At 43.6% G+C, this 26,281-nt stretch overlaps 1 protein-coding gene across 2 annotated transcripts in view; it reads right to left on the bottom strand.

Annotated features, from left to right (window-relative positions):
- SORBS1 (sorbin and SH3 domain containing 1) overlaps positions 1-26,281 on the bottom strand; it is a 211,496-nt gene that overhangs the window by 157,402 nt on the left and 27,813 nt on the right. The window contains exon 1 of one of the 2 annotated variants that reach the window (XM_039871669.1): positions 21,398-21,637. The exons of the other annotated variant lie outside the window; for it this stretch is intronic. The gene's annotated coding sequence lies outside the window, so the exon portion shown is untranslated. Of the gene's footprint in view, positions 1-21,397; positions 21,638-26,281 lie in introns of those variants that run through there. 2 annotated transcript variants of the gene reach the window in all.

Genomic DNA, 26,281 nt, shown 5'->3' with positions numbered 1-26,281 from the left:
GCTAAGTAAGGGCTCGTAGTGCAGCTGAGATGAACAGACCCTTTCCTGCAGGGACAGAGGCCTGAGGAAACCCTAAAGCAAGGATAGGAGTGGAGCAGGCAGGGGACAAACTAAGAGGAAGGTGGGAATTACAAGCCATGGGACAACATGGGTGAAGGCAAGGAGTGAGAACAGGCCCTCCAATTTGGTCTAGTCCGGATCTCAAATTACCTCAGGGGTCTTAAAAACCCCTGCCTTATGCCATGCGACCCAACATCTGCTGAGACTTGATGCACAGTCCTACATGTGTACCCTTGGAAGTTTCTCTCACCAAGTGCCCGTATCGAGAGCACCACCAAAACAGCCCTGCTACACCCTGGCAATGCCTACCTATGTCTCCCTCGGGGCGACCGATGCTATCCCAGAGTCTGCAGGGCCTAAGAAACAAGGCAGGAGAAATACTGAGCTTTCCATGAAGTCTCTGAGAAGACAGTAAACACATTTTTCCTGTGCCAGGCGTAAGATGGTCCTGTCTTCACTTCAGGACCTGGATTGCCACAGCCAGAATCTACAAAGCATTCATTCAAGCCTCAAGCAAGAAGTTTTGTGAGAAAATATCTGCCCACCAAAATTCTCAGGTGGAGTTCTCCTTTTTGTCATGGATAAGAAAGAGATGACGTGCCAGCCCTAATCTTGGCTGAGGCAAAGCCAGGGTGTAGCATCCCCAAAAGACAAGCTTTTGGAAAGGGGCATAAAGAGGAGTGAAGGCCAAAAATGTGTCCATGGTTAGAGTTCACTGTTCAAGGCCAGTATGAGGAAACGAGGAGGAAGAATTCACCTGAAGAGTGAGAAGAGTTTCACTATTTGGGTTTTCAAATTTGTCTAAAAATTAGACTCATACTAAAAAATAACTTCTTGGGCCCCAGACCCATTAAATCAGACTCTCTTAATTGGAGGCCTAGAAATTGTTCAGGTGATTCTAAGGCCCAGAATCCGATACCCATTTGGAAAAGGGTTATTCTTCACCCAGAGGCTTTGGGAGCTCCAGAACGGTCTCCAGTAGGCCATTATTTCAGCATCCTTGAAGCAGAATTCAAGGATCCAGACATTGAAGGAGTTACACAGCCTTAGTATGTTTACTCACTCCCTACATCGCAGTACGACAGCCATCACTTAACTCCTTTTTACACAAATAAAAAAAACATAGAATGCCAGCGCCCAGAATGACGAGTAGGTAAATGAAGGGGGCCTCCCTTCTCACCCAGTCCCTGAATGACACAGCCCAATGCCAGTGCCTCCAGATAAACTATTGGAGTTGTCCAGTCTCAACAGAGATCTGAGCCCTTGTACAACTGTGTAGGCTCATCCTGGCAAAACAGAGAGTCTCAGAGTATCCAGTCACCAAGATGGCCTTCGAGGAACAGCTACAAGGCACACAGCACTCTGATCAAGACCTTACTGCCCAAAGAACAGGACACTAAAGATCAATGCAATGCCTGGAAACCTGCCAAGCCAGCTGGATACTTCTCTTCCCAAATTTCCACTTTGTGGTCAAGAAACTGCCTGAGCAATCTCAAGCCAAAAATGTCAAAGTAAATGCTGAGTACCACAAAGATGACAGATCAGAGTAAGCTGGTTTCCTGAATGGACCAGCCTAGAGAGATCTCTTCCCTGACATCCTCAGGTGCCCTTCAGACAGTCCAGCCCCAGAGAAACCCATAGCTGACCAAGATCAGCCTTCTTGATTGCAAGGCCCAGTAGTAATGCACAGTATGCTTCTCTAGAACAAGGAGACTCTCAAGAGTCCCTTCAACTTAAGGGTCCTCCATTTGAGTCCTAATATAAATTTAGAAGAGCATGTATAGGCAGGAAGTCTAGTAAAAGCTCAAGATACTAACTGGCCCCTTCCAGTGGTCCTCAACTTTTAGATCAATTATTTCCTGCAGTACTATTATATCCTTGCCTAAAACAAGACCTTTCTCTGACCTAATCCTCCAAAAGAAATCACAAGTTGCTCCAGGCCCTGCCATACACCTGGGACCGTTCCCTCCTTCATATCTTCATCTCCACTACATTGCACTGTGGATGCTATGAAAGTCACCTTTGCCACCTTCATTCCTACCAAACATCAATCCAGACCACCCAAGCAGCTCTGGACCAATGGGGGCCTCTCGGTTACATGTTCTAATAGCACCATATATCTCTCCTTCACAGCACGAACCACTTAACTCACGCTTGCGTTTTTGTTGTTTTTGACATTTTATGGCATCTTTTGTTTGTCTGACCGGCTAATCACTGTATCCTAATATACTGCCTTCAAACCCTCCAGGTTTTTTCAAGAATATACCTCAAATTTCATGTTTTCCAGCTAAAAGATGATCAAGCCAGTCCATTTCTCAACTACTTACTTAGTCTTGCCACTGGCCTCTGAAATCTTAACAGCCACTAATCAGTCCACTAAGTTAGTGGACTAGGAAGGATCCTGTTCAGAGGGCTAGTCCAGCATTGAAGAAAGTGCCCAAACAGCCTTGAGGCTGACCAACTCCAGAAGGAAATAAACCAGAATAATTCTTTTTGTTTCTTCTGTGCAGTGTTTTTTTTTTCCTTAATTCACCCTGCACTTATTATTTTTAAAGATAACTTTCTAATATATGCAAAATAAACTCCTTTTTGACCTTGAAAAGCACTTCCCTATTTCCCAGAATGAATCCTACTGGGGCCATGCCCAGTGCCACATCCTCAGGACATGAACACCACTGACGCTTCCAAGATGCCCAATGCCAAGGTGGCTCAAACCTCCCTGCTCTGGTCCCACTGCCCAGCTGTCCTCCTCTCTCCACACCCATTGGCAGAAGAAAGTAGGTTTGCAGAAGCTTTTTAAAGTTCTCTCACCTACTCCACAGATTCAGTAGGAGGTATAATGAATGTTTCCAAGTTCTCTGAACGCTATGAAGGCTCATAAAATAGAATAAAATTAGTTGGAAAAACAGGAAAAATTTTAGCTCCCCTTTGAAAAAAAAAAAGGACGCCTACCATTTTAAATGATTCACAATGACTTCATATTTTCTTCCACTGGGATATGCATCTCTTCCTCCCAAAGCTGATGGTTCCCTCCCTCCTCCACTCCTAAAACAAGATATCGCCATAAAACACCTGTTCTATCTGATGTGGGACACCCTCCCAGAAACTCTTGGCAAAGCCAGAGCACCCCTTGAAGATGGGCTCCTCCCACCAAGGGCCCTTGTGTTTACTCTTCTCTCTGCATGCAAAGCTCTAAATTTAAAAAAAAAATAGATCTCAAAAAAAAAAATTTAAAAAAAAGCTAAAGATTTTACCTTTTATTTTGGATTTGTGGCTTCTCCTTAAAAATACCAAGATCTGATAACACTGGGCCTCAAGGACAACAGCTAGATGGAGCTGGGTAGTAGCTATTCCCCCTTAGATGGGCATGGCTTTCAGATTCCCTAAACACCAAGGCGGAGTGTCACTTGCCATTTGTCATGGTGCTTGCCCTGCTTTTGTCCTCTTAGAGAAGAAAAATATTTCTCTATTAACAGTAAGAAAATGAAAGACCAAGAAGGTCTTTTATTTCTGGGAAAAAAAAGAGACCACCACATTTTGTGAAAGTGAAGAACATTCCAGCACGTTTGATTTGCAACCTCCAACGATTCATCACTTGTTACCTGCCTGACCTCTGAGGCATTTGAGGTTTGGACCCCTAAACTATAACTCTTTAGAACCAAATTTCTAAGTTAGGAAATAAATTTTAAAACTGAACCACTGGCAAAGAAAACAACTTAAGTACACAGTATCCCATTCTCCCCTGAATATTTTGGTTTTTGGGGCTCACCTTTCCTGAGAACACAGAATCCTGCTCTCAGCCACCAAAAGAAAAAGTTCCAGCCCTTACGCATGATCACATCCAGATAAATAAGCAGGACTTCTTTTCTCTGTGGAAACTGCGGTTCTATATGCAGGGGAGGAAAAAGGCCCTCAGGGCACGCATTCCCCCCACCTTTCCCATCACAGCCCTGCCCCCACCCCACTGTACGTGCTTGGAATGCAAGTGCCCCTGAAAAGGGGGTGGGGCAAAGTCAGAGGACCCAGGTAACTTGCCAGTGAATGTTTCCAGTGCAGTTGCTTCCAATCTAGCTACACAGAAGAATCACCTGGGGCTCCAGACTGATCCAGGAATTTTAATATCCAACTCCTTCTCAGGTGACACTCATGGAGACTGCCCAGCACTGACTGATTCCCTCTGTGGCATTTGGAAACCATGAATTTAGAAAATTGTGACCCCTTTGCTACCGTGGGCAGTCAGGCAGGACGCGCCTCTCTGATCAAGAGATGTTAGAGCTGCACTGTCCTTCAACGCAGCCATTAGCCACACGTGGCCACTGAGCCCCTGAAATGTGCCTAGGTGACTTGTGATGTACTGTGGGTACCATACACACTGGGTTTTGAAGACTTGGTGTGAAAAAAAAAAAAAGAACATTAGCTCATTTATATTTTTATATGGATTACATATTGAAATAATATTTTGGATAAACTGGGTTAAAGAAAACACATGGTTAAAATTAATTTCATTTGCGTTTCTTTTTACCTTTTAATGTGTCTCCTATAAATCTTAAATTACATACATGACTGACATATCCATTGCACAGCCGTGTTCGAGGGGACACTCAGCATTCTAACATGGGGATTACAATCAAAATTGTAATTTTGATTGTCAAGCCTGGTCAAGCCTGGTCTCCACCTATGATCTTGAGCAAGTTCTCAATCTCTCTGATGTCCGTTTCCTCCCCTGCACACGGGCACAATGACTGAGAAGCAGTGTAAGTTAATAAAAGAGTAAGCGGATGCATGGGGCATGATGCCTTGCCATAGCTGGTACTCAACACCTGAGAACTTCCCTCCCTTCTTCCCTGGCTTTCTTAGGACCACACAATTTGAACCCAGAATCTCCTGGCATCAAATTTACTGACTACTACACCTGATTCTGCAAAGTGACTGCAGATGGCACAGTGACTCTCCATCTACAGGAGGAGTCCTAAGTTCCCAGAGACTCTGACTCTGTTCTCGTGGTATGGGTCCAGGTATGCGCATTACTCACAAGAACCTGCTCTCAGTCAGAACTAAGAAACACTGACAGGGCTGAGGAACTGTGATCGGTACTGTCAGGGCTCCTGGGGACATTCCTAGCCCACAGTCAGGCAGGCCAGCTGGAAGCAAGGCAGGTGTGACTCATGTGAGGCCAGGAACTGCTCAGGACCTGCCCCCAGCAGACGGCTGCTTTCCTGACATCTTTTAAACTTAGGTAGGAAATGAACATTGTTTCAAACACCAGAAGGCAGCTGACACTTCCTGCCTTCACACAAGGCTCCTTAAAGATCAAAAAATATAGACAATTTCAAGGTGCCCAATAGCTTGGCGACTGGGCTAAAAAGGCTGAGGTGCTTAGCACTCCCACCAGCAACTTATGAGAGGAACCAGGGCTGGTCCTCTATTTTGCTTGGTACCCGTCTCTTTTGCTTGGTACCCAAAAGCATCAACTCTTGCCTGAACTTCTGGATGTGAGGCCAACTCTTTGGGCTCTTCTGCAGAAGCATTTCTCCTGTTCTCTCAGGAGCCCAGAAAGGGGCCAGGACTTCCATGCACAGACCCGCAAGTTCCAGCAGCCTGTTTATCTGGGGACTTTGGCCACTGGAAAAAGTCATTTTATTGAACATGAATGCTAGACAGACAGAGCACACAGATGAATTGGACCCCAAAAGGCACATTAGCAGAAGAACACACTCTATTAAAATCCAACAGTCACTGCCCCTTCTCTTCATTTAAAAACCCTCTCTGTGCTAAGCTACCTCCGTCGCAAATCAGTACGAAAGAGAAATTTCTTGGAAAAAAATTAAATAACCTTCCCCAATAATATTTCTATCAGTAAAATATGTCCAAGAAACTCAATCTTTTCCTTCTTCTTGGGGCAAATGTCCTCTCTATGGAAAAAATACAATGTGAATGAACTGCTCCATTTTCCCCAAGTATGAACTGCCTCTGCTTTTTTGGAAGTAGGTCCAATATGAATAATCACTGAATTCGAGGACTCTGACATATGTATTTTAAATGCAAGAAAATGATATGGGGTTTGTCCAGAGCACAGTAACACAAACTACACGCGACTCTGGCACACCAGCCCTGGATCCCCCAGCACAGGACATTCCCTGCAAATTGCCCACATCCAGAGTCTGCTTCCTACATTCTTCTGCCCCACACTCAGCCTCTGCCTCCCAGAAAGAACACACCAGTACCATGAACCTTACTGGGCCTCCATGTGGCCCAGTCTCAACTCTGTCGCCGCACAAGCAAACAATCCAGCCCAAACATAATAAAATTAATTCAAAAATGTTATTGGATCTCTTGTTGAACACCAGCGGAAGGGAATTAAATTCTTAATGCATAGGACACTATCTTTAAAGTCCTTCCTCCTCTACCACCTACATCCCAAACACAGACAGCAGCTATTCTTCTAGAAACTCTCCTCTGCTCTTCACTCCGCCCTCTCCCCAACACCCAGCTCATAAACAAATTTCCCTCTCCTTTCCTTTAGCTACCACTGAGTCTTCTCTCACAAGTACCAGGCCTTTTCAGATACAAATACAGCCACTCTTTACACACACACACACACCACCCCCACCTCCTAGTCCTCCAACTCCGCCTCTACTCATTGCCCTGACTTTATAGGAAAAACACCCAGGAATTGAGCTAACCAAGAGAAAATTCTCCTTAAAAGGTAAAGTAACTGGGAAAGCTGAGTAATAGACAATAGAACACTCTTTAGCAGAGAAGAGAAAGTTCATGGACACTCACAGTGGCATGTGGCAAGGAGTAGTGAGTACTAAGCTACTGCCCAGTCGTGCTAAATGTCACCACTCTGAACACCCGTCCCAGCTTCAGAAAAGATGCTCTTTATATGGAAGTTAGACCTGTGCTGGACAGAGAACCCAGGCACAGCCATTAATAAACTATACCACCATGGCTTCCAAAAGCTCCTGACAACACATTGGCTGGGTATGTTATCAGTACATTAATGAGGAGATAGTAGTATATAGGAGTATTTCCCAGGTCTCTGTCTACAACTGAGATTCATCCTAGCACTTGGAGAAGTTACAATGACCTGACTGTGTGGAACTTTGGGCCTAGCACCAGAAAGAACTTCTGAGATGGCTCTGCTTATACAAATGACTTTGTTCCTTCATTCATTACATACTGAGGCAATGTGGGAGGCAGTGAGGAGGACGAGGGAGAAATCATGATGAGAATGACCCAGCCTCTGCTTTCAAGAGCCATACAGGTGAAAACTGATGAAGAATTGTGTCTGGCCGTAAAGGGAGTTAAGAGACAGCCACATGGCACAGCTAAAAGAATGCCAGCCTATGTTTTGGCTCTGCCATGAATTAGCTGTGTGGCCTCGGCCAAACCGCTACACTTCTGTGAACCCATTTCTAATCCTACAAAATAAGAAGGCTGGCCATAGGTGATCAGAGTCCCTTTTCAGCACTGACATTCCACGGCTCTATGATTTTAAGCATACCTGCTGGGAGGGGGGTCATGTACAAATGGGGTATAGAAAGGCAGACAGGAGGAAGAGTACAAACTATTCTAAAATCTTATTTTGCTCACTGGTTGTCGCTCTGTGAATACACTCACTGTTACCTTTGAAAGCTGCAGTTGTCAAGCATGGTCAGTGGTCACAGGTCAGTTCTTGGGCCTATTAATCTTAATAACAGAACAATGTATGCACTGTACCTGGAGCAAGCCATTTGCTTATGTGCTGCCCTGAAGACACATTATGGGTAGTGCCTCCTCCTACAGTGGTGAGACCCTCCTCTTCCTAATGAAGGCCAGAGTGCAAACTCCCAGGCTGAGTGAATGACTCCCTGAGTCACACAGCTTGCAGAGGCAGAACCAGGAGAGAAGCCCAGATTGTCTGACTCCCCACTTACCATTAAATGCCAATTAGATAACTGTGTGGGATCCCTGCAAAGCTTGGACACTTAGAAACCCCATATAGATGCACCAAACTGATCCAAGAGGGTGGAGGATGATTCTGCAAAGGAGAGCCAAGAGCAGCCTTTCCTTCCTCCACCATCCTGACAAGCAGGTCAATCACCAGCTGCAGAGGTTGGTTACTCCCTGTCATCTTGTTCCATGTACATATTTCCATCTTTAAGCAATGCAGGTGGTGACCTGTACTCTAGAACTGAGGTACTCTAGACCTGAGGTCCAGCTGAAATCATGTGCAAAGACCCTGCACAACTTTCTAAAGTCGACTGCCCATGGGCAAATCATTTAATATCTCAGTGCCTCAGTTTCCTCATCTGGAGGAGAGGGATAACAATCATACCTATATCTCAAAGCATTAGGATTAAGATTACAAGGGGTAACACATGTGCTTAGCACAATGCCTACAACATAAATGTTGGTTATTATCACTATGATTTTTCTGGGAAAGACTCCAAAGCTTTCACCATGTTCTCAAAGGGGTCTAAAACCCAATACAAATTAAGAACCCCTGTTCTACATGCCACCCTTGGAATGGAACTAACGCCATTCTGAGGGAAGGGAAGTGCTTCCTCTAGCTTCCTCATCTTTCCAGAAGAAATGGGTTTGAGGCTTTCTGTGCCTCCTACTCCAGGAGGGCAAAAGAAAAAGAACTCCAATGAACTGTACTGGAGGCACTATGTAGTCATTTCTGTGGCTGGAAAATGCGTTCTCGGACCCCAGCAGGCCCCAACCTAAAAGTGGGAAGTTAGAAGGGAGAGCATCAAATCTCAACTCCAGTTCCCACACACTCGGGAATAAACCCACTCCATCCTGGTCTGTCAGGGTGCAGGAGTAGGAGCTTCGGGCACTGTAGCCCAGTCCTTTCATTCCAGGTGTCTGGCCACCTTTCCCGCACCTCCTGCTGGAGAACTGAGAAAACAGTCAACTCCAGAGGCACAAGAAGGTGATGTGACGGGATGTGAATAAGATCTGAAGCTGAGGTCCTGGTCTGGAAAGAGCAGATTAAGGAGAAAGGGATCAAAGAGAAAGGGTATGGCGAGTGTAAGAGAAGGGAAGCAATTTAAATCCTTGTTTTGCTGCTCTTTGGCCTCATGACCTTAGACAAATAACTCAACCTCTCTGCGCCTCAGTTTCTCCATCAGTAAAATGGGGGGCTCATTATCAGTGCTTGCTTCACAGAGGAGTTATAAAGATCAAATGGGATCTATGTAGACACTTACAGAATCTGGTGGTAACCCCATGAGTGCTCACCCAATTGATGCCAATTATTATTCCCATTATGAGGATTATGATGTTGATGGAGGCTAAGGCAGACAAAGGTCACAGAGTCATGGTGTGGGGGGTTTAGATGCTGTTACGTTAAACACAGAATCAAGAAAGGTTTGTGGGGAAGACGAATGCCTTATGATTTCACGTACATGGGAATCTAAAGAACAAAATAAACAACAACAAAGAAATGGAAACACATTCATAGATAGAGAATATTTTGAGAGTTACTAGATGGGAGGGGGTTGGGGGTTGGTATAAAAGGGCAAAGGGATTAGGAAGTACAAATGGACAGTTTCAAAACGGTCATGGAGATATAAAGTGTAGCATAAGGAATATAGTCAATCATATTGTAACGAATACTTAAGAGGGCAGAGGGGTACTAGATTTACTGGGGTAATCACTTTGTGAGTTATATAGATCTCCAATCACTATGCTGTACAACTAAAATCAATATATTATTGTATGCCAACTATAATTGAAAAAACTCACCGAACTGTACACTGTAAATGTGAACAACTCATTGTCTATTATATTTCAATAAATCTGTAAAAAAAAAAAAAGTTTGTGGGGAGAAATACCAGTACCAGGGGGAATAGAGGGTCCAGGCCCCAAGCATAGAAGAGTTCTGAAAGGAGAACCCCAACCTTGGGTCCTAAGCTTGCAAAGTCCCACTTAGGTAGCAAAGAAGGTGGAGAACATAGATGGTGCCTAAGAGAAGGGCCAACTCAAACATCACACGTGTACCCTCAGTTGGAACAGCATCAACTTTATAAAGTAACCCGGGTAATTCTCATAGTCAGTCAGTCAATCTTTGATCAACAATGAGGGAATTACTACTTGATAAACACAATGTTGGGTTAGATGAAATCTTTCAAAGCAAGGGACATTTAGAAAAAAAAATAAGTATAAATATAAAAAAGGCATCTTTGATAGTAAAAAAGACTGGGGACAACAGAGCCCATGGCAGCCCTGGTTCTCAACATCCTTAAGTTTCCAATCTGTTACCCCTACTGAATTCACCTTGTCACCACCACACTGGCAGACAGACTAAGGATGAGTTTGCAAGCAACCATACTTTTTCCCAAATAATTCTGTAATATAAAAGTAATAATTCTGTAATATAAAAGTAATTCATCATAGAAAGCTGGGAAAACAAAGGAAGTCTCAAAGGAAGCACAATAATCCAACCACCAATGTCAACACATGGATTTAGTGCCACCAGTTTCTCTCTTTTGTAAGGCAAATCATTTTTATTTAAAGAATCACATCACACAGCCTTCCTAAGATACCAGATACGAAGAATCAGTAACAACAGTAAGAATCGAGAACATTTTAGAACAAAAGGAAGATGAGTGCATGTGCACATGCACACGCGTGTATAAGTCTTGCTTCTCAGAGGCCTTTTAAACTCATAATCCTGGATGCTCACTATGGCCACCTCTGAAATAAGAAGTTTAAACTTAGGGGATCAAAAAAGAACTCCACCCACTAAAACAATGCTCTTTAAGCATCAAAAAATCTAACATTTCAAACAAGCATTTTTTAAAAAACACATTTAAAAAAAAAACAAAACCTATGATGTGTTCCTTGGCACAAATCTGGGTCAATTCCTGGTGGGGTTCCAGGATAGAATTTCAAAAGATACTGTAAGTATTCCTCATGTCACTGATACTGTTCTATCAGACTTGAATAAATCAAAAATCATAATGAAAAAGAAAAACAAAACTGAACCTCTCTGGCAATACACTTGGTGCTTAGAAAACATCAGTTTTTACCAGCATCATTTATGGGCTGCCTCTTAAAACCATTTTTAACACTGCTTATGCCAGAGTAACAGAAAGAGTATTTTCTGTTGACTAGTTTTGACAAACTGTACCACCAAGGCTGCCTTCATCTACCCATTAGTGGAGAGACGTCCCAGACAGGGGTGTCAGTTCAGCAGGAAAGGACTCCCCAGTGAGAAGAGCCACCCAACGTTAGAAAGGATGGCTCCTTGAGAGAGTGAGCTCCTTACTCTTGGAGGGAAGCAAGCAGAGTTGTACAAACCATGTGCTTACAACTTTAAGATTCAGAGTCTTCATTTCTTACAGTGGAAGTCACAAGGGCATTGCCCAGTTGCCTTCTCTCATTCCTCATGAATTGAGAAAGTGAGTAACATCACTGGTTTAAGTTCCAGTGAAGTCTTCTTCAGAATGGCTATTAATAGAGGCAAAAGGCAGGAGATGGGAGTCACTCGCGAGCCTGGAGAACACAAAGAAACCCAGAAGAATGGCCTCTAGAACTGGAAGAAGAATTCAGAGGTATCTGTGGATGGCTCTGGGAACAAAGTGAAACTCTGAGACTTGGAGTAGAGTTCACATACTCTACCCTGAGATTGAACTATAGCAGCTTTTCTGGAAAAGGTGGCATTTTTAGGACTTCATACAAATCCCTCTGGGGCCTTAGGACACAGGCATCCCTGCCACTGCCCCACAAACCCTGGACTTTACCAGTCGAATATAAACAGAAGCTGTCTCCTTGAGAGTGTTCTCAAACTGAGAACACATGTTACCTTCTAGGACCTCCGAGATAATCAAGTCCAGCAAATAATGGCTCACAATTAACTAGGATGGTGTTTCCTCCACTTTAATGATAACGGCAAAGGGTAATAAAATAAGTTGATACTTGCTCCAAAAAACATCAACCAGAAGATGCCCTTCTTCAGCCTAGACTTTGATGGGCCCTTGGCTTTGGTTGGTCCAGAAAGCTAGGAAAAACACATGGCCCAACTCAAACCTTAACTTAGAATTCTGGACAGTCTTTAAACGTTTTATTGGCAAGATCACAAAAAGCCAGGAAATGTACATGTTACTTCACATAAGGAACTCTTGTCCCTCTAGGAAAAGGCATGACACTCGAGACCTTTAGAGAAGCAAGACAGGAATTTTCTTCCTCCAAAGATAAAAGGGGAGATGCACAAGAATGAGGAGGAGAGCTAAATCTTCATCTTACATGGTTCAGAGTCAACAGATAATGCCCCAAAATAGCAAAACATGCAAATTACTGAAAAATGTGGAAGTAAATACCAAAATAATCAGCTAAGATTTTTAAATGACGGTCACTGGGGGCAGGAGATTGCGGTCCTGGAAAACTATTTGATTCTTGAAACTGTATGCATGTGTAACTTTGATAAACACTACAAATTTTAGAAACAAGAAGAAAATTGAGGGGGGGTAGGAATGGGCTAGGAAACCTTAGATGTACGTATTTTCCAACTTAAGATATAAAAAGTAATACTCTAGGTAAATAATAGTATTTAAATATTATTTCCTCATATTTTTCAACCAGAATATATTTTAATAACTTTTCCTGATTAAAGCAATATTGTTCATTGCTTTAAAAAATTAAGTAACTATATTTTAAGAATATATTTTAATAACTTTTCCTGATTAAAGCAATATTGTTCGTTGCTTTAAAAAATTAAGTAACTATAATACTTAAGTAACTATAACTATTTTTCTTTTTGTTCCCTCCAAAAAAGGGAACAAAAAGAAAAATAGTTATAAAATCACCATCCGAAAATAACCACTGGATGATTTAGAGGCAGTTTCTTTTTACGCGTGTGTGTGCGTGTGTGCGTGTGTGTGTGTGTCGATAAAAATATAGAGAATTTTCTTTAACTCTTTGGACTTATCCAATGATTATAAGCCTTTTGTTTTATTTTGAAAGTGAAGGAATATTTTGAAAAGCATTAGATAAATTGGGCCTTTGCTTCTTATTCAATCAGTTCATATCAACATCTCATTCTATAAAGATAGGCATGTCAGGTTGTCATATTTTGACTACATGATACATTTACAAAGAAAAAACAAGCCCTTTTTGGATAGTGATATGGTGACTTTCTCAGAATTCCTAGATGTAAAATTATAGCAGTAGGGTGGAGGCCTGACTGCAAATTGGTTTTACCTCAAATTGTGTTGTTTTCTGACTGTGTGTGCGCCTTGTTTCTTCCTATACAAACGTCTCTTTGCGTCTCTCTTTCTCTCTCTCCCTATCCCCACAACTTGTCACTAGCTTTCCTCCTCTGCTCCATCCAATTTTTTGTTTTATTTCTCTCTGCCACTCTTAATCCAATGCAATATGGAACTGAAATCATATTCTTACTACTTTTTGCATTTGCAGAATAGGATTGTTTTTAAGTTTAAAACAGGAATACAAAGCATTCCATTTACCCATTTTCTAAAGTCCATGTTGTTGGGTTTGCTTTTTTTGGTTTGTTTGTTTGTTTTGTTTTTTGTTTTTTGAACAAAGGCAATTGCAGCCCCAGGGCCTAGGGCCTAACTAGGAAACTCTCAGAAATAAGAAAAACTCTGACCCTGCCTGGAAAAGGCAGTGTAGACAAAGAAGAAACTTTGTGTAGACAAGGGGTAGTTTTCTAGAGGGGAGGCCAGGGAGGAAGACCAATGTCAAAGACAACTTACTCTGCTCCTGGGGCACCCAGCCCAGCATCACCCCACAAGGGGAAATCAATAGGTCCAGAAGGCAAACCTAAAACTATCAGGGCATCCAGTTAAAGAACCGCCTACTCCTCCATCCCCCTAAGAAGGACCTGCCTCTTTTCCTAAACATCCAAAATGCCTGAGTCTTTTCCCATAAGAACTGCTTTTAAAATTGGGTCATCCCTATCCTACACGTAAAAGATTTCTTTGTAATTCATATGCTGGGCACATCTTAGAAGAGCTTTCTGGGTTCTGATTACTTTGAAGTGTAAGCACCCTCTGCCAGCCCTAAGAGATCTGCACACTTCACGTGGCTGCCTTCTACAACTCCGAGCGTCTGAAAAAAAATATTGATCAGGCACAATCCTAGGTCTGCCACAAGAGGCCTCCCACAGTAGAGAATGCAAACCTGATCTGATAATCCAGACAGCAGTGACTCCACCTGAGGACTTCTCATCCAGCCCTCCTTTCCATTTTAGCCCGAGGCTCCTAATGGGATTCTTCCTGTTAGATGCCTGAGGTCAGCACACATGGTGCAGTATCTATTGCACATCCCTGTGTCCATGTCAAAAAAGAAATATGATCCATTGACAGATTTGTCCTCCAGGAACTTATACTACTAGTTCTTAATTACTTCTTGGTAACTGTTCCCAGGCTATGTCCTCATGAAGAAACATGAAAATTAAAAATAAAAAAGACGATACGGGAGAGCAAATGTGGAAGTTCTGCTTTCGCCAAATATTTCCTCAAGAACATCAGGCAACAGCTCCAGTTCTGAGAAATAAACCCGTGAATTCCTGAACAGTAAATTTTCTACAAATGATGTAGGGAACAGGGGAAGGGGTGTGGAGGGGTGAACAGAAGGCATGGATGGATGGACCAGTTCTCATCAAGGAGCAACAAGATGAGTCAAGTTTTTACACAGTGGCAAATGTTCGTTTTGGACTTGCTTCAAACCTGTGTGTGGGCTGATTCTCTGAAACAAACAAAATTCTCTTGTATAACAGAGGTTATGGGGTGACTAAGAGGGTGAGGATTTTGATAGAAAAGAAATTACCCACAAATCACCTTTGACTAAATAAGATCAGTTCTTCTGTCTACAGCAAGTCTCGTTTCTGCAAAACCTGACCAGGGACATGGAGCCATATCAAAGGATCCACATAACCCCAGAGGGATGGGTATATATATATACTCCAGTTTAAGCTCAACAACAACCTGAACCAGTACAGCTTTTAAGAGCATTGATACACCCTGTTCCACCCAGCAAAGAGCTGGAATGCCAATCCTGGCTTCAATCAGCTCCCATACACCGCTGAGGGAAGCGCGGCGTCCGGAACAGCAGTTGGCCAAACACATGTGAGGGAGGTGCAGCTGCCGAGCTTTCATGTTTACCAGGAAGAAAGAGTGTTGATTTTGCAGATTTTTGATAATGTTTTCACAGCCAGTGTTATTCCCAACCCATTTTAAAATGCAATCTGAACAACGCCCCTTTCCTCATCAGTCTCCTTGAACATAAGCAGTTCCATCAACCTCTGCCCTGGAAACCCTTTTCTCTCTACTGGCCATACCTTGGTTTGGCCAAACAGAGCAGCAGAAGGGATCTCTGCGATGGCAGCATGGGGCAGGGAGAAGAGCATTAAATCAGACCAGGGGAACTGGGCTTACAACCCTGGCACCAAGCAGCTGGAAGATCTCCATGGGCCAGCTAGGATCACCTAGGAAAGACTCCTGCAGCTCTAACGTCTTTGGGTCTGTGGTCGCATTAAACTGATTCCATGTTCTCTCTTTAAATTTAGTCACCCAAATGCAATAAGCCACGAAAATTAAAAAGGACTGGAATGAACCAAGATACTTTAGACTGAGAGCAAAGAACAGGCGAAACAACCAGCAATTTCACTGGAGGAACCTGGCATGCCACCACTGAAAGGATGCGGGCTAGAAAGAGCCATTTACAAAATGCTGAGAGTGCGCCCGAGCCCTTTTGAAAACTGGGTTCTTGGGTTGTTTCCTGATTTCCCCGCACCCCTCCCCCCGCCCCCACCCCACAATCTTGAACACTATTATGTAGAAAAAAACATTTAAAGGGACAAATATATCCTTGGGAGATACAGGAAGAATGCTGTTGGAAGTAAGAACCTTTTGTCTGTCTTTCTCACATACAAACTCATACACTCAGCTGGCCTTCTGAGTAATCCACTGCCATGGCTGATGCCCAGCTAACTCCATCGTAGCCAGCAGTCTCTGCCAACCACTGATGCAGTGGAATTGTCGTCTGACCAGCTCCCTTTCTGAAGCTGGTCTATTTTTGGTTAAAACTGGGGCTTCAGATAGAACCCAGACTTGCCTGGGGCTCTCTCCTTGGAAGTACTATTTGATGATGGTAATCCTCAAGGGCTTGTACTAAAAATGACTTTCCATCTAAAAGACACTGTTGATATCAAGCCAGTTCTAAACCCTTATTGCCAGGGTTTTGAGATCTGTGCAGGGGTCAAGCAGTGGCCAGCCCAGAAATATCATGGTAAACCTACCTAGCCTGCCACAGATTAGATATCTGTAGACATCAGAAGTTCCATGACGTTACAATATAATTTCAGAGCTAAAAATCAGCTCAGTGAAAGCTAATCAGACAGCCATATAAAGCAAAGGAAAAAAATTTAAAAACCCATCATCGGTCACAAGAAGTTATAAGAATGTATCAAGTGTGGGCTACAGGTCATCCAGATTTTGCACTGGGCCTTGGGGCCAGAGCAGAGTTTGTGTAAGTAGAATATAATGGAAGACACTCCAAGTAAAAGACCTCTTCTGAGACCATAACAGAAACCCTGAGGCTTTCTTCTTAGAGAAATCAATGGCCAGGTCCTCTGTTGGACAACCAAGAAAGTAACCGTTAAGCAAACCCCCTCTGCTCCCAGACCCACAGCATTGTCTCTCTCAGGTATGAATCATAGGCTCAAATGTGGTAGACTCTCAGGAGGACAAATGTCCAAGCAGGGCTCCTGGGTGGAGGAAAAGTGGTGCCACCACATGTTGGCAGACTGAAAAGCAAGTCAAATTCTCGGATCCCTGCATCCAGACCTGAGAAATCAAAATCTTTGAGGGTGTGGCCAAGAAATCTGTATTTTTTACAAGCCACTTAAGATGATCCTAAAAGTGTGAAAATTGCTGCTGGTCTGTTCTTGCCTGTCCTCTTCTGAAATAGGGTAATTAAAGGTTGAGTGTCTCAATTAGGAAGAGATTTAAGTAGAAACCACACATGTGGTGGAAAGAGGGAGGGGAGTGGCTGGAGCAATTAGTGGGAAATCTCCTTTGGTGAGGGAGAGAGAATATGATGATGAACCACCCAGCCCCACAGGGAGACTCTCCCTCCACTGCAGCCTTCAAAGATCATAAGAAAGGTGATCTCTTCCCAGGAGCCAAAGAGGGCTGAGTTTGGGTGCATCTGGGCCAGTCTCAAGAAAGGAAAAGTTTATCAATGTGAATGGAGCTATCCAAGTTTGGCCCAAAGCACCCTGCCAGTGGCATCTTCTTCCTACACACCACAGAGCCCTGAGAACTGGCGACTGTCTACCAAAGGCCATCCCAAGTCCTAAGTAAGGAATCCAAGGAAACAGCGAAGCAGCTTCCACCCCACTCCAGGCATCACAGCCACTGACCTGGAATCACCAATGCCCTCTCAGCTGTCTGGCTACAACACAGCCCTGAACTGGCATCTATACGTCCCCAAGAGCCAGTGGGTTTCACCCATCATTCTCTAGGCCAGTGACAGGACAGGGCCACGCGCCTCCAGATCTAAGTGGTAGGTGCCATTAGTTCTCAAAGTATGGTCACCAGCCCAGCAACATCAGTATCACACAGGAACTTGTTAGAAATACAAATTCTCTGGCCCAACTGAATCAGATTCAGAGCTACTGAATCAAATTCTGGAGGAGGCGCCCAGCAATATGCAGCTAAAGCTTGAGAACCAGTGTTATAGTAACAATGTGAACCACCATGGTAAATCAACAGAAGTGGCATCTGTTTACATAGACCTACAAAACATTTCAAATATATTATCTTAGGGATACGCTCTTCTGAACCTAAGGTCCTATCATTCATTTGAATCTCATGACAATGCTGAAATAGATAAAGCAGCATTATTATCCCATTTTATAGGTACGAAGATTCAGGCTCAGACAGATGAAGTGATTGATACACATTATGTCCACCCAGAGCCTACTAATTAACAAGCCACAAGAGAGTCACTGAGACCAATTAAAAGTTACCAGCCCATATCAATTTCTTTCCCCTATGGCCTACGGGGATATTGCTGGCAGAAGAAATGAAATTGACATTCCTTCTTTTTATCTGGCCCATCATTCCTCACGTCAAGTGACTATTTCTAAGACTGTCCTCCATTAATTCTGGATTTGCACTGAAAAGGCAATTTTAAAACCACTGCAAGACAGATCCACTTAGTCTCAATGCTGATCTGACAGACAACAATCCTCAACTGACATATGGGCCATGTGCCAAAAGTTCATTCATAAGGTGGAGGGTTGGAACTCAGATTGCCTTTCTCCATGGACGCAACATGGAGATGGTGGTTGGATCGGAAAGAGCCACTTCAAGTCCGTCCACAAGAGGGAGAGGCTGAAAAGCACGGGTAGGTTTAGCCGTGAATCCAAAGGTTCAAATCCCAGCTTTCCCATCATTCACCAACATAAGACAAAGCCCAAGTCACTTAGCCTTCCTGGGCCTTGGTGTCTTTACCTAGACATCATAATACTCATCTTGCAGGGTAGCTGAGAGGATTAGATGACAATGTACATGCAGTGCCTGCCACACGGTACACATGCAACAAATAATTGCAATTTATGTTGTTTAACTCCCAAAGTAGCAGTCATATTATATTTCTGCCCAAAAACTATGCAATTAAAATAAAAGCAAATATTTGAAACTATAAAAAGATGGACTGCAGGAAGATTAACGGCCTCTTAAAAGACCAAGAAAAGGAGGGAGGGTGGCAGGATTAGGGGATGGCACAAAGTGTCAGGTCACCCACTCTGCCCTCTTTGGCCTTCCTTCAGCTCTCAGCTCAACTGTCACTTCCTTAAGAGCCTTCCTTCTTCTCCTCCCAGACTGGGTCAAATCTCTCCAGTGTATGCTCCAATGGTCCCAAGTACTTTCTCTTCGAAGCCTTAAAATGATTATGATTTTACCCTTAGTTACTTAAAGTCTATCTTCCCCACAACTCTGTAAGATTCATGGAGTCAGGGCCCAGGTCTGTTCCTGTTCACCAGTATCTTTCCCTGGTACTTTGCCCTACCCCTGGAACACAGTAGGCACTCAAATGTTTGGAGAATGAGTCATACCAGGGCAGGGATGAATAATGGAAAGAGGAGGTCGTGTGCAGCTGGCTATGCATCTATGCAGATAACTCACGAGTCGGAGGTCTGTGACTCAGGGTTGCCTAGACAAACATACAACTCTTTTGGCACTAATAAAAGCAACCTGCCTCAGTCATATCACTTGGGCAACAGAAGATGATTATTAACTCCACAAGTTATTAAACCCACAGGCACCCTCTTCCAACAGAGGCACAACCGCCAGGACCTCAGTCTGCTCACTGGGCAAGTGTGGAATGAAGTGAAGATACTGCAGAAGTCTAGGCAGGTTTGGAATTTCTTGCAATTTTCCCTACGTCAGTTTGAGTTAAAGAGGAAGGAGGACTCCATCCTCACCCCAGCTCAAACTCTGAAGCAAGGCATGGAAAATGCTGCTGCCAACTGCAGTTTTCTTATGTACCAGGAACAATCCAGGGTGATACTCAAAACCCAATGAGGTAGATATGGTTCCCATTCTATAGATGGAGAAACAGAGACTCCAGAAATTAGGAACACTGCATGATCAAATAGTTACTAAACAAAGCCAGAAATGGAATCCAAATTAGTCAGACTGCACAGGGCATGCTCTTGACCGTATTCAACTTCCATTTCCTATAATGGGTGCAAGTTTCTCCAGACTGTGAAGGATGTACAGGCCTTGATGAGCCAATGCAGTGGTGTAAAACACACTGCAGAAAGGAAAGAGGATTTTAGTCTAGGTTCTTCTACTACTATGTGATCCAAAGTAAGTCATTTTACCTCCCTAAGCCCAGGGAGCCTTTCTCTCCAGTCATGTAAAAATGTGGACCATATGACCATTAAGAGAGGAGAGCCAGTGCTGATAAGCACATAAAAATGCCTGCCGGTCAAAATCTATCATGAAATCACATCTGCCTGGCCCCCACCCGGACCCTGCTGTGTGGCTGCTCACCTAAAGTGGAAGTCAGCCAGAGACTCCACGCTTTCTGGTAGAGAGCGAAGGAACGACACTGATTTTTCTACCGGGCCCTCCTATAACGTAGGCTTGCAATGAATCAAGAATAAGCAATGAGGAAAAGGTGACTGTTTACCATACATTTAATTAAACCCGAACCTCCCTTCCTGCAGCAGGAAATTGAAAAAAATATCATAAGCTATAAAAAAGCAGGTGTCTACCCCTAAGTTTCCCTTGGGCTCATGCCCGCCAGCAGTCCCCTACACAGCACAAGCTCTCTCTGGGATGTGTTCTACATATACCCGAGACCAACTGCAGGAACAGCCTTCAGATGTCAGGAGTTCCAAGAAACGGTCTCTCCCTAGCATCGGCCTCTGAGACGCTGTACAGAGTGATCTGGAATTTACAGTCTCTTCTACAAAGCCTTACAAGGTCAAAAATGTTCAAGTTCTGCAATTCCTATGGTGAAAAGGCTGTGGAACATCACTAAATGGCCAATACAACACTTCAGAAGACAAAACTCACTAACCAAAACACAGAGTCAGCAACGGGCACAGCAGAAGCCAAGGAGCCTAGTACAGGCCAGGTTTCAGAAGCACTCGAGCCTGTGCTGCCACCAACCCCTGGGAAAGTTATTGCCTCCTGCCAGTCCCCGCAAGAGTGAGCACAGTCATCCCAGCACCAAAATAGGAGTCGCCTATTTTGACATTGACTTTGTAAAAAGTTGCTGACCCCTGAGCCATCAGACTCTTTACAAAACCCATACTGACATTTACACGTATGGCAAGGTACGGCAAAAATGGCCAAGCTATTTTGTAAAATGTTCATTAAAATAAAGCCTGAACCCGGGTGGCCCCATAGTGTAGTGGTTAGCACGTCTGCTTTACCCGCAGAAGGTCCTGGGTTCGTGCCCCAGGTGGAGCTACAGATCATACCCTGGGTGCTCTGGGCCCTAGGTGCGCCAGGCCCCTGGGGGCATGCCACAAGCACGTGAGAGGAGATGTCCCACCTTCAGAGATCCAGTTCTTAAAAAAGAAGGGCTACCTTCCAAATTAAGTCTGGGGTGGAAATGGAAGTGGTAGCGGAATTAAAGACAGGAAAAAATAATAATAAAAAAATAAAAATAAATAAAGCCTGAACCATAAGGAGGAGCAGAAGAGGAAGTGGAACATCCCCTTCTTTACCACAAGCCTAGATGCACTAAGTCTAGCAACATATAGGGGCAGGAAAGTAGGGAGAAACAAAGGAAATAGAGCAAGAAGAAAACAAGGAAAAATAAAGAAGAGAATGGTGTTACAGAGGGAGGCCCCTACCTGATATGCTGCCTTGGTAACCTTCGTCCTGCTCCCGCAGCCCTGCTTACCAAGGCGGTTCAAGAGGGAGGTCTGTGATTTCACTCTAAACATCAAAGAAGATGTAACAACCCTAACAAATCAATTGTACTACGTCAGCACTCAGTCTCCTGCAAAATAAAAAAAGCGAACTGGTAAATACTGAGTGGACTCACCAACAAGTAAGATACCAGACTCAGAGTTTGAAGACATTTCTAACTTTTAAAATAAGTTCCCAAATGCCTAAATATACTTAGGCAACCCCTTTCAAATTAAAAGGTAAAATATACACTTAAAAATGAAAATTTTAAGTTTTTTCTTTTTTTTTTTTTAAATAAAGGGAATTTCATAATTTCATGCTTTCATACTAAAAGGGCATGAAAATCTTTCAGGATTTTGCAATAAATGCTGGGAGGCTTAAGAGACTGCAGTAAGACTGGGAATCGATCTGATCTATTAGATAGACAGAAACGTATGGTCCTATAAACAAGGAAAGAGCAGTAGGCAGCTAAACTGAGACCAACAGATTTTCACTCCGTAAAATGTGTTAAAATGGACATTTCTACAAAAAGATATTTAAAGTGGTTTTTATATATTAACCTGAGGACTCTGAATACCCTACTGTTCAGATATTAAAAAGACAAACACAAAGGATGGTTCCAGTTCTATCCACGCCCTGAACTGAGGGAATTGCCGTGGATGGGTCCTGCACTGGATGACAAGACAGAAGAACATTTATTAAACACCTACTGTGTGCCAGACCTCAGAGCTAAGGTCCTCCTTTTGCCTGACCCCTTGTCTTCCCAGTCCCCAAATGGCCGTGACAGGTTAGGAATGGAGAAAGAGGACTGAAGGCCACACCATGCCTTCAGATACAGCTGATATTGAACGGTAAACAGAGGTGAATGACACACAAAGAGCTCAGTCCTCCACGTGACTGAGGAATATATCAGCCTTGATTTAGAGATGACTTCTTCAACTTAAGAGGCAGACAAATGTAAACGAGTTGACTCTTTCATTATCCTTTCTACGGCAGCTGCTAAGCCAGTCCTCTCATCCTTCAGGCCTTCCTGACAGAGCACATAATCTCCTCCCTTAACTTTATCGTGTTTCTGACCACCAATCAGACAGAATCTGGCATTCAGCAGGACCTCAGCATGGTACAAAAGTGAAAACTTGGGCTGTCCCAAAAAAGAGTATAAAGTCACATCGCTAACTTCAAAAAGGTAAGTTTTCCAGGCCCTCGTAAAGCTCAGAGCCAGGTCCCAGTGTGATTACAGGTTACAGAGAAACCAGAAGGGTGGGGAAGCTTTTACGTGGTCCCAAGACCCAATCCAGAGAGGCCTCCTTCTCTCTTTTCTTCTGCCCTATTGCTATTCCCCTTTGGTTTTTCTAATCAACCAACACATATTTCTCAAGCCCTCACTTAACACATGCTTGTTTCCCAGTTTCACACAGCCTTTATCACTGTAATGCAATCACACACAGCACCTGACATTTCATGAAGTCTGCCCTTTAGGACTCTCGTAGGAAGTCTTCAGTAAAAAACAATCTCTGAAGTGAAACTTGTAGGGCTACAACTCCTGCCAGCACCCCACACCCTGCCAACTTCAGATCAATATTCAGAATCATGAGTGCAAAGCACTGGTAATGAATGCAAGGCCATGGTTCCTACTGCATGACTACACATGGGAAGGACACATACGAGCCGATGTTCGAGCCTGGCGCTAACAGTCAAGTTGTAATAATGAACAACAGCCACCACAATGTATTGCGCACCTGTTCATGGGTCAGGCATTACCTGATTCAATCCTTACAACAACTGCGGACTCAATTTTATCATCCCAATTTAACGGAGACGGAAAGCTGAGCTCAAAGACTTTGCCTGCAGTTTCACAGCAAGTAAAAGGCAAAGCCAAAATTTGGACTCAGAATAATCCAACAACTCTTCTCTCCCTGGTGGGAAAGAATGTCTGCAGCACATGCAGCAAGACCCTTCCAGTCTGGGTGCCCTTCCCTTCTGCGTATGGATATGGTGGTAGAAATGAATGTTGGCGGGGGCATGGGAGGGGTGGGTGAGAAATCTGTGCCAGAAACACCGAGGGAAATGGTGGCAGTAAATACCCGTTTGTTTCTCATGATCGAGGGGTGGGAGAAGGGAGAAATATGCATGTAAATATTTTCTCTATGCACCCAATAATGTCACTTACCTCCTAAACCATTATCTCGAGCTTTTGCCCTTGAACGTTTTGAAAGTAACTCTTGCTACATAAAAGACTTCAGCACAGAGAAGCAAGGTCTGACCTGCTCAGGCTGCGTTGCAAAAAAGAAATCTGTACTGTTTTATTCAAGTTACAACAAGATTTGTCTAGAACTTTCAGATTTCGAAGATAATAGTAGACTACTCTCAGGGATCTGGGCTATCAGAGGAGTATTTGCTTCTCTACTTCATCCTCAGGAACCACTGATGGAAATGACAGGGATGCATGAGCACTGCGGGCTTGGCTCCGAGCTCCTGGCTCTGCAGAGACCTGCAGCCAAGCTCTGCAACCCTGAGTTTCTGAAGACCGGGGCACATGTGTGTGGTACTAAAAAATATATACTAACAAGAGGCAACACAGCCCCATTTGGAAAACCAAAAAAAAATAAAACCACATTCACCGACATTCCTACCTACCACAGTACTATTTTTGGGACAATCCTTGCAGTTTTTTTCATATACCTTTAGCACTTGGTTTTGACTGTAGCCTATATCCAACTGTTTCCTGTTCCTCCAACTACGTTCTGCTCGATTATCAAGTCCCTGTTCTATGGAGCCTTTTCTAATCATCCCTTTGCCCAGGTGAAACTGACCCCTTCTCGATGCTTTCACTATCCTCTGAACGCTCTCCTAAAACTTTACTAATTAGCTTAACCATCAGGCTTCCCCTAAAAAACCAGTGTTCCAGAGCAGTCTGACTGTAAACTCTGATTATTTTTCACATATTTGGCAGAAATGACACCAAAATGTTAACAGGGGCCAAGCTGGAGTGGTGCACCATGGCTGATTTGTTTTAGCATTCCTTCCACTTTTTAATGTGGTTCCAAATTTTCTTTAGATGACATATAATTTATTTCATGCATATTGAACTGACTATAAAAGTCTATTCGAACTGCAATTGATCAAATTCAAAAGCGCACAAAGGAGAATGGGGCCTGACAACATGAGACATGTCCCAATGTTAAAGTAAGAAAGTGGGCAATCCTGACTCTACGAATAAATAAGCCCTGATAACTACAAATCAATGATGATTCCTGGCATAATTATAGAACACATGGTTTGGGGACATTTAGAAAAGAATGTGAACATTGGGAAAAGTTGTGAGTATATGATGAAGTTGTGAGTATATGATGAAGTCACGCCAAAAGGCAACCGGTTATTTCTTGTTGGGATGACCAAGTTGGTAGACCAGGTGAAATAAGAGAAAAAATGCACCTTGATTTCAGCAAAGCATCTAGAAAAATCTCCCATGATCCACTTGAAAATAAGTTAGTGACATCGAGTCAGTCTGTACTAGAGTACGACTATCTAGCCAAGTGAACAACTTCTCCCACAGAACGTGCATCACCCCCTCCTTTGGGTCATCACTGTACTTTGGACATACCCATCTCGTAGCACTTACTAAACTTGACTGAGCTACTACTAGTCTGTCTTCCTACTAGACCCGGGGTCAGCCCACTATGGCCCATAGGCCAAATGCAGCCCCGACCTGTTTTTATAACATTTTACTGGAACAGCCATGCCATTTGCTACCAGGGCAGAGCTGAATATTTACCACAGAGACTGAATGGCCCACAAAGCCAAAAATATTTGCTATCTGGCCCTTTAGAGAAAAAGTTCTCTCACCTCTATACCAAATGATTATCCCTTTTTTCAGGCAGGAAGTTTGTCTTATTCTTCTGTGTACCCTCAGCACCAGCACAGTGCCTGGCACAAAACAAGTACACATCAAACGTCTGTGTACACTGGTGTCTTCAAAGGCTTGATGACAAGCTAGAGGAAGGTTACTGACCGCAGGACATGGAGTTCAATTCTTAGACACGCCCTGTCCAATGTCTTAACAATGATTTGACTAATGACAGACAAAGGAGGCAGGCTCAGCAAACCCCAGATGGCACCAAACTGGGAAGAGGAGATAATGCTATAGATGGCAGAATCGAGATTCAAATAATCCGGACAGCCTAGCATTCTGGGCCAAACACAAAGCCGGTTGTGCAAGAACAGGCTGGGGGCAGTTCTAAACTTCCTCGAGTCCATGAGACCTGCCCTGGCAACCATTCGTGTGAAACAGAGCTGGGTGCTGTCGCTGACCACAAGGTTCATCAAGGCCGACAGCGCCAAGAGTAACGCAATCTTAAATGGCATCAAAAGTAGGACAGTGTTCGATTCACAGAAAAACAGTAATACTCCCACTGTACCTCACAGCGGCCAGGCCACAAGTGGAAGATTCAGCTCAGGGCACCACAGTTTTTAAAATAAGTTTCTCTGATGGGTTACAGTCACATCATTTAAAAGGCATCCAGTAATTTATAGTGAAAAGTCCCCTCCTCAGAGGCAAACGATGTTACCTGTTTCTTTTGTACCCTTCCACAGGTAATGTATAGACAGGCAAATAAACATATATTGTCCTCTCTTTTTTCTGCACAAATGGTGGCACAACTTATATTCAGTTCCACACTCTGCATTTTTCATTTAAAAAATAGATCCTACAGAGTCCCGCACAAGTTCCTAAAGGGCAGCCTCATTCTTTTCTGTGGCTGCACAGGATGCTACACTGATGAACATTTAGGTTTTTCCAGTCTTTTGCTACTACAAACAATGTTGTA

This window comes from Pteropus medius, unplaced genomic scaffold (genome assembly GCF_902729225.1).
Source record: "Pteropus medius unplaced genomic scaffold, Ma_sr-lr_union100, whole genome shotgun sequence".
Lineage (NCBI taxonomy): Eukaryota > Metazoa > Chordata > Mammalia > Chiroptera > Pteropodidae > Pteropus > Pteropus medius.
This window is presented reverse-complemented; position numbering and strand designations above follow the sequence as displayed.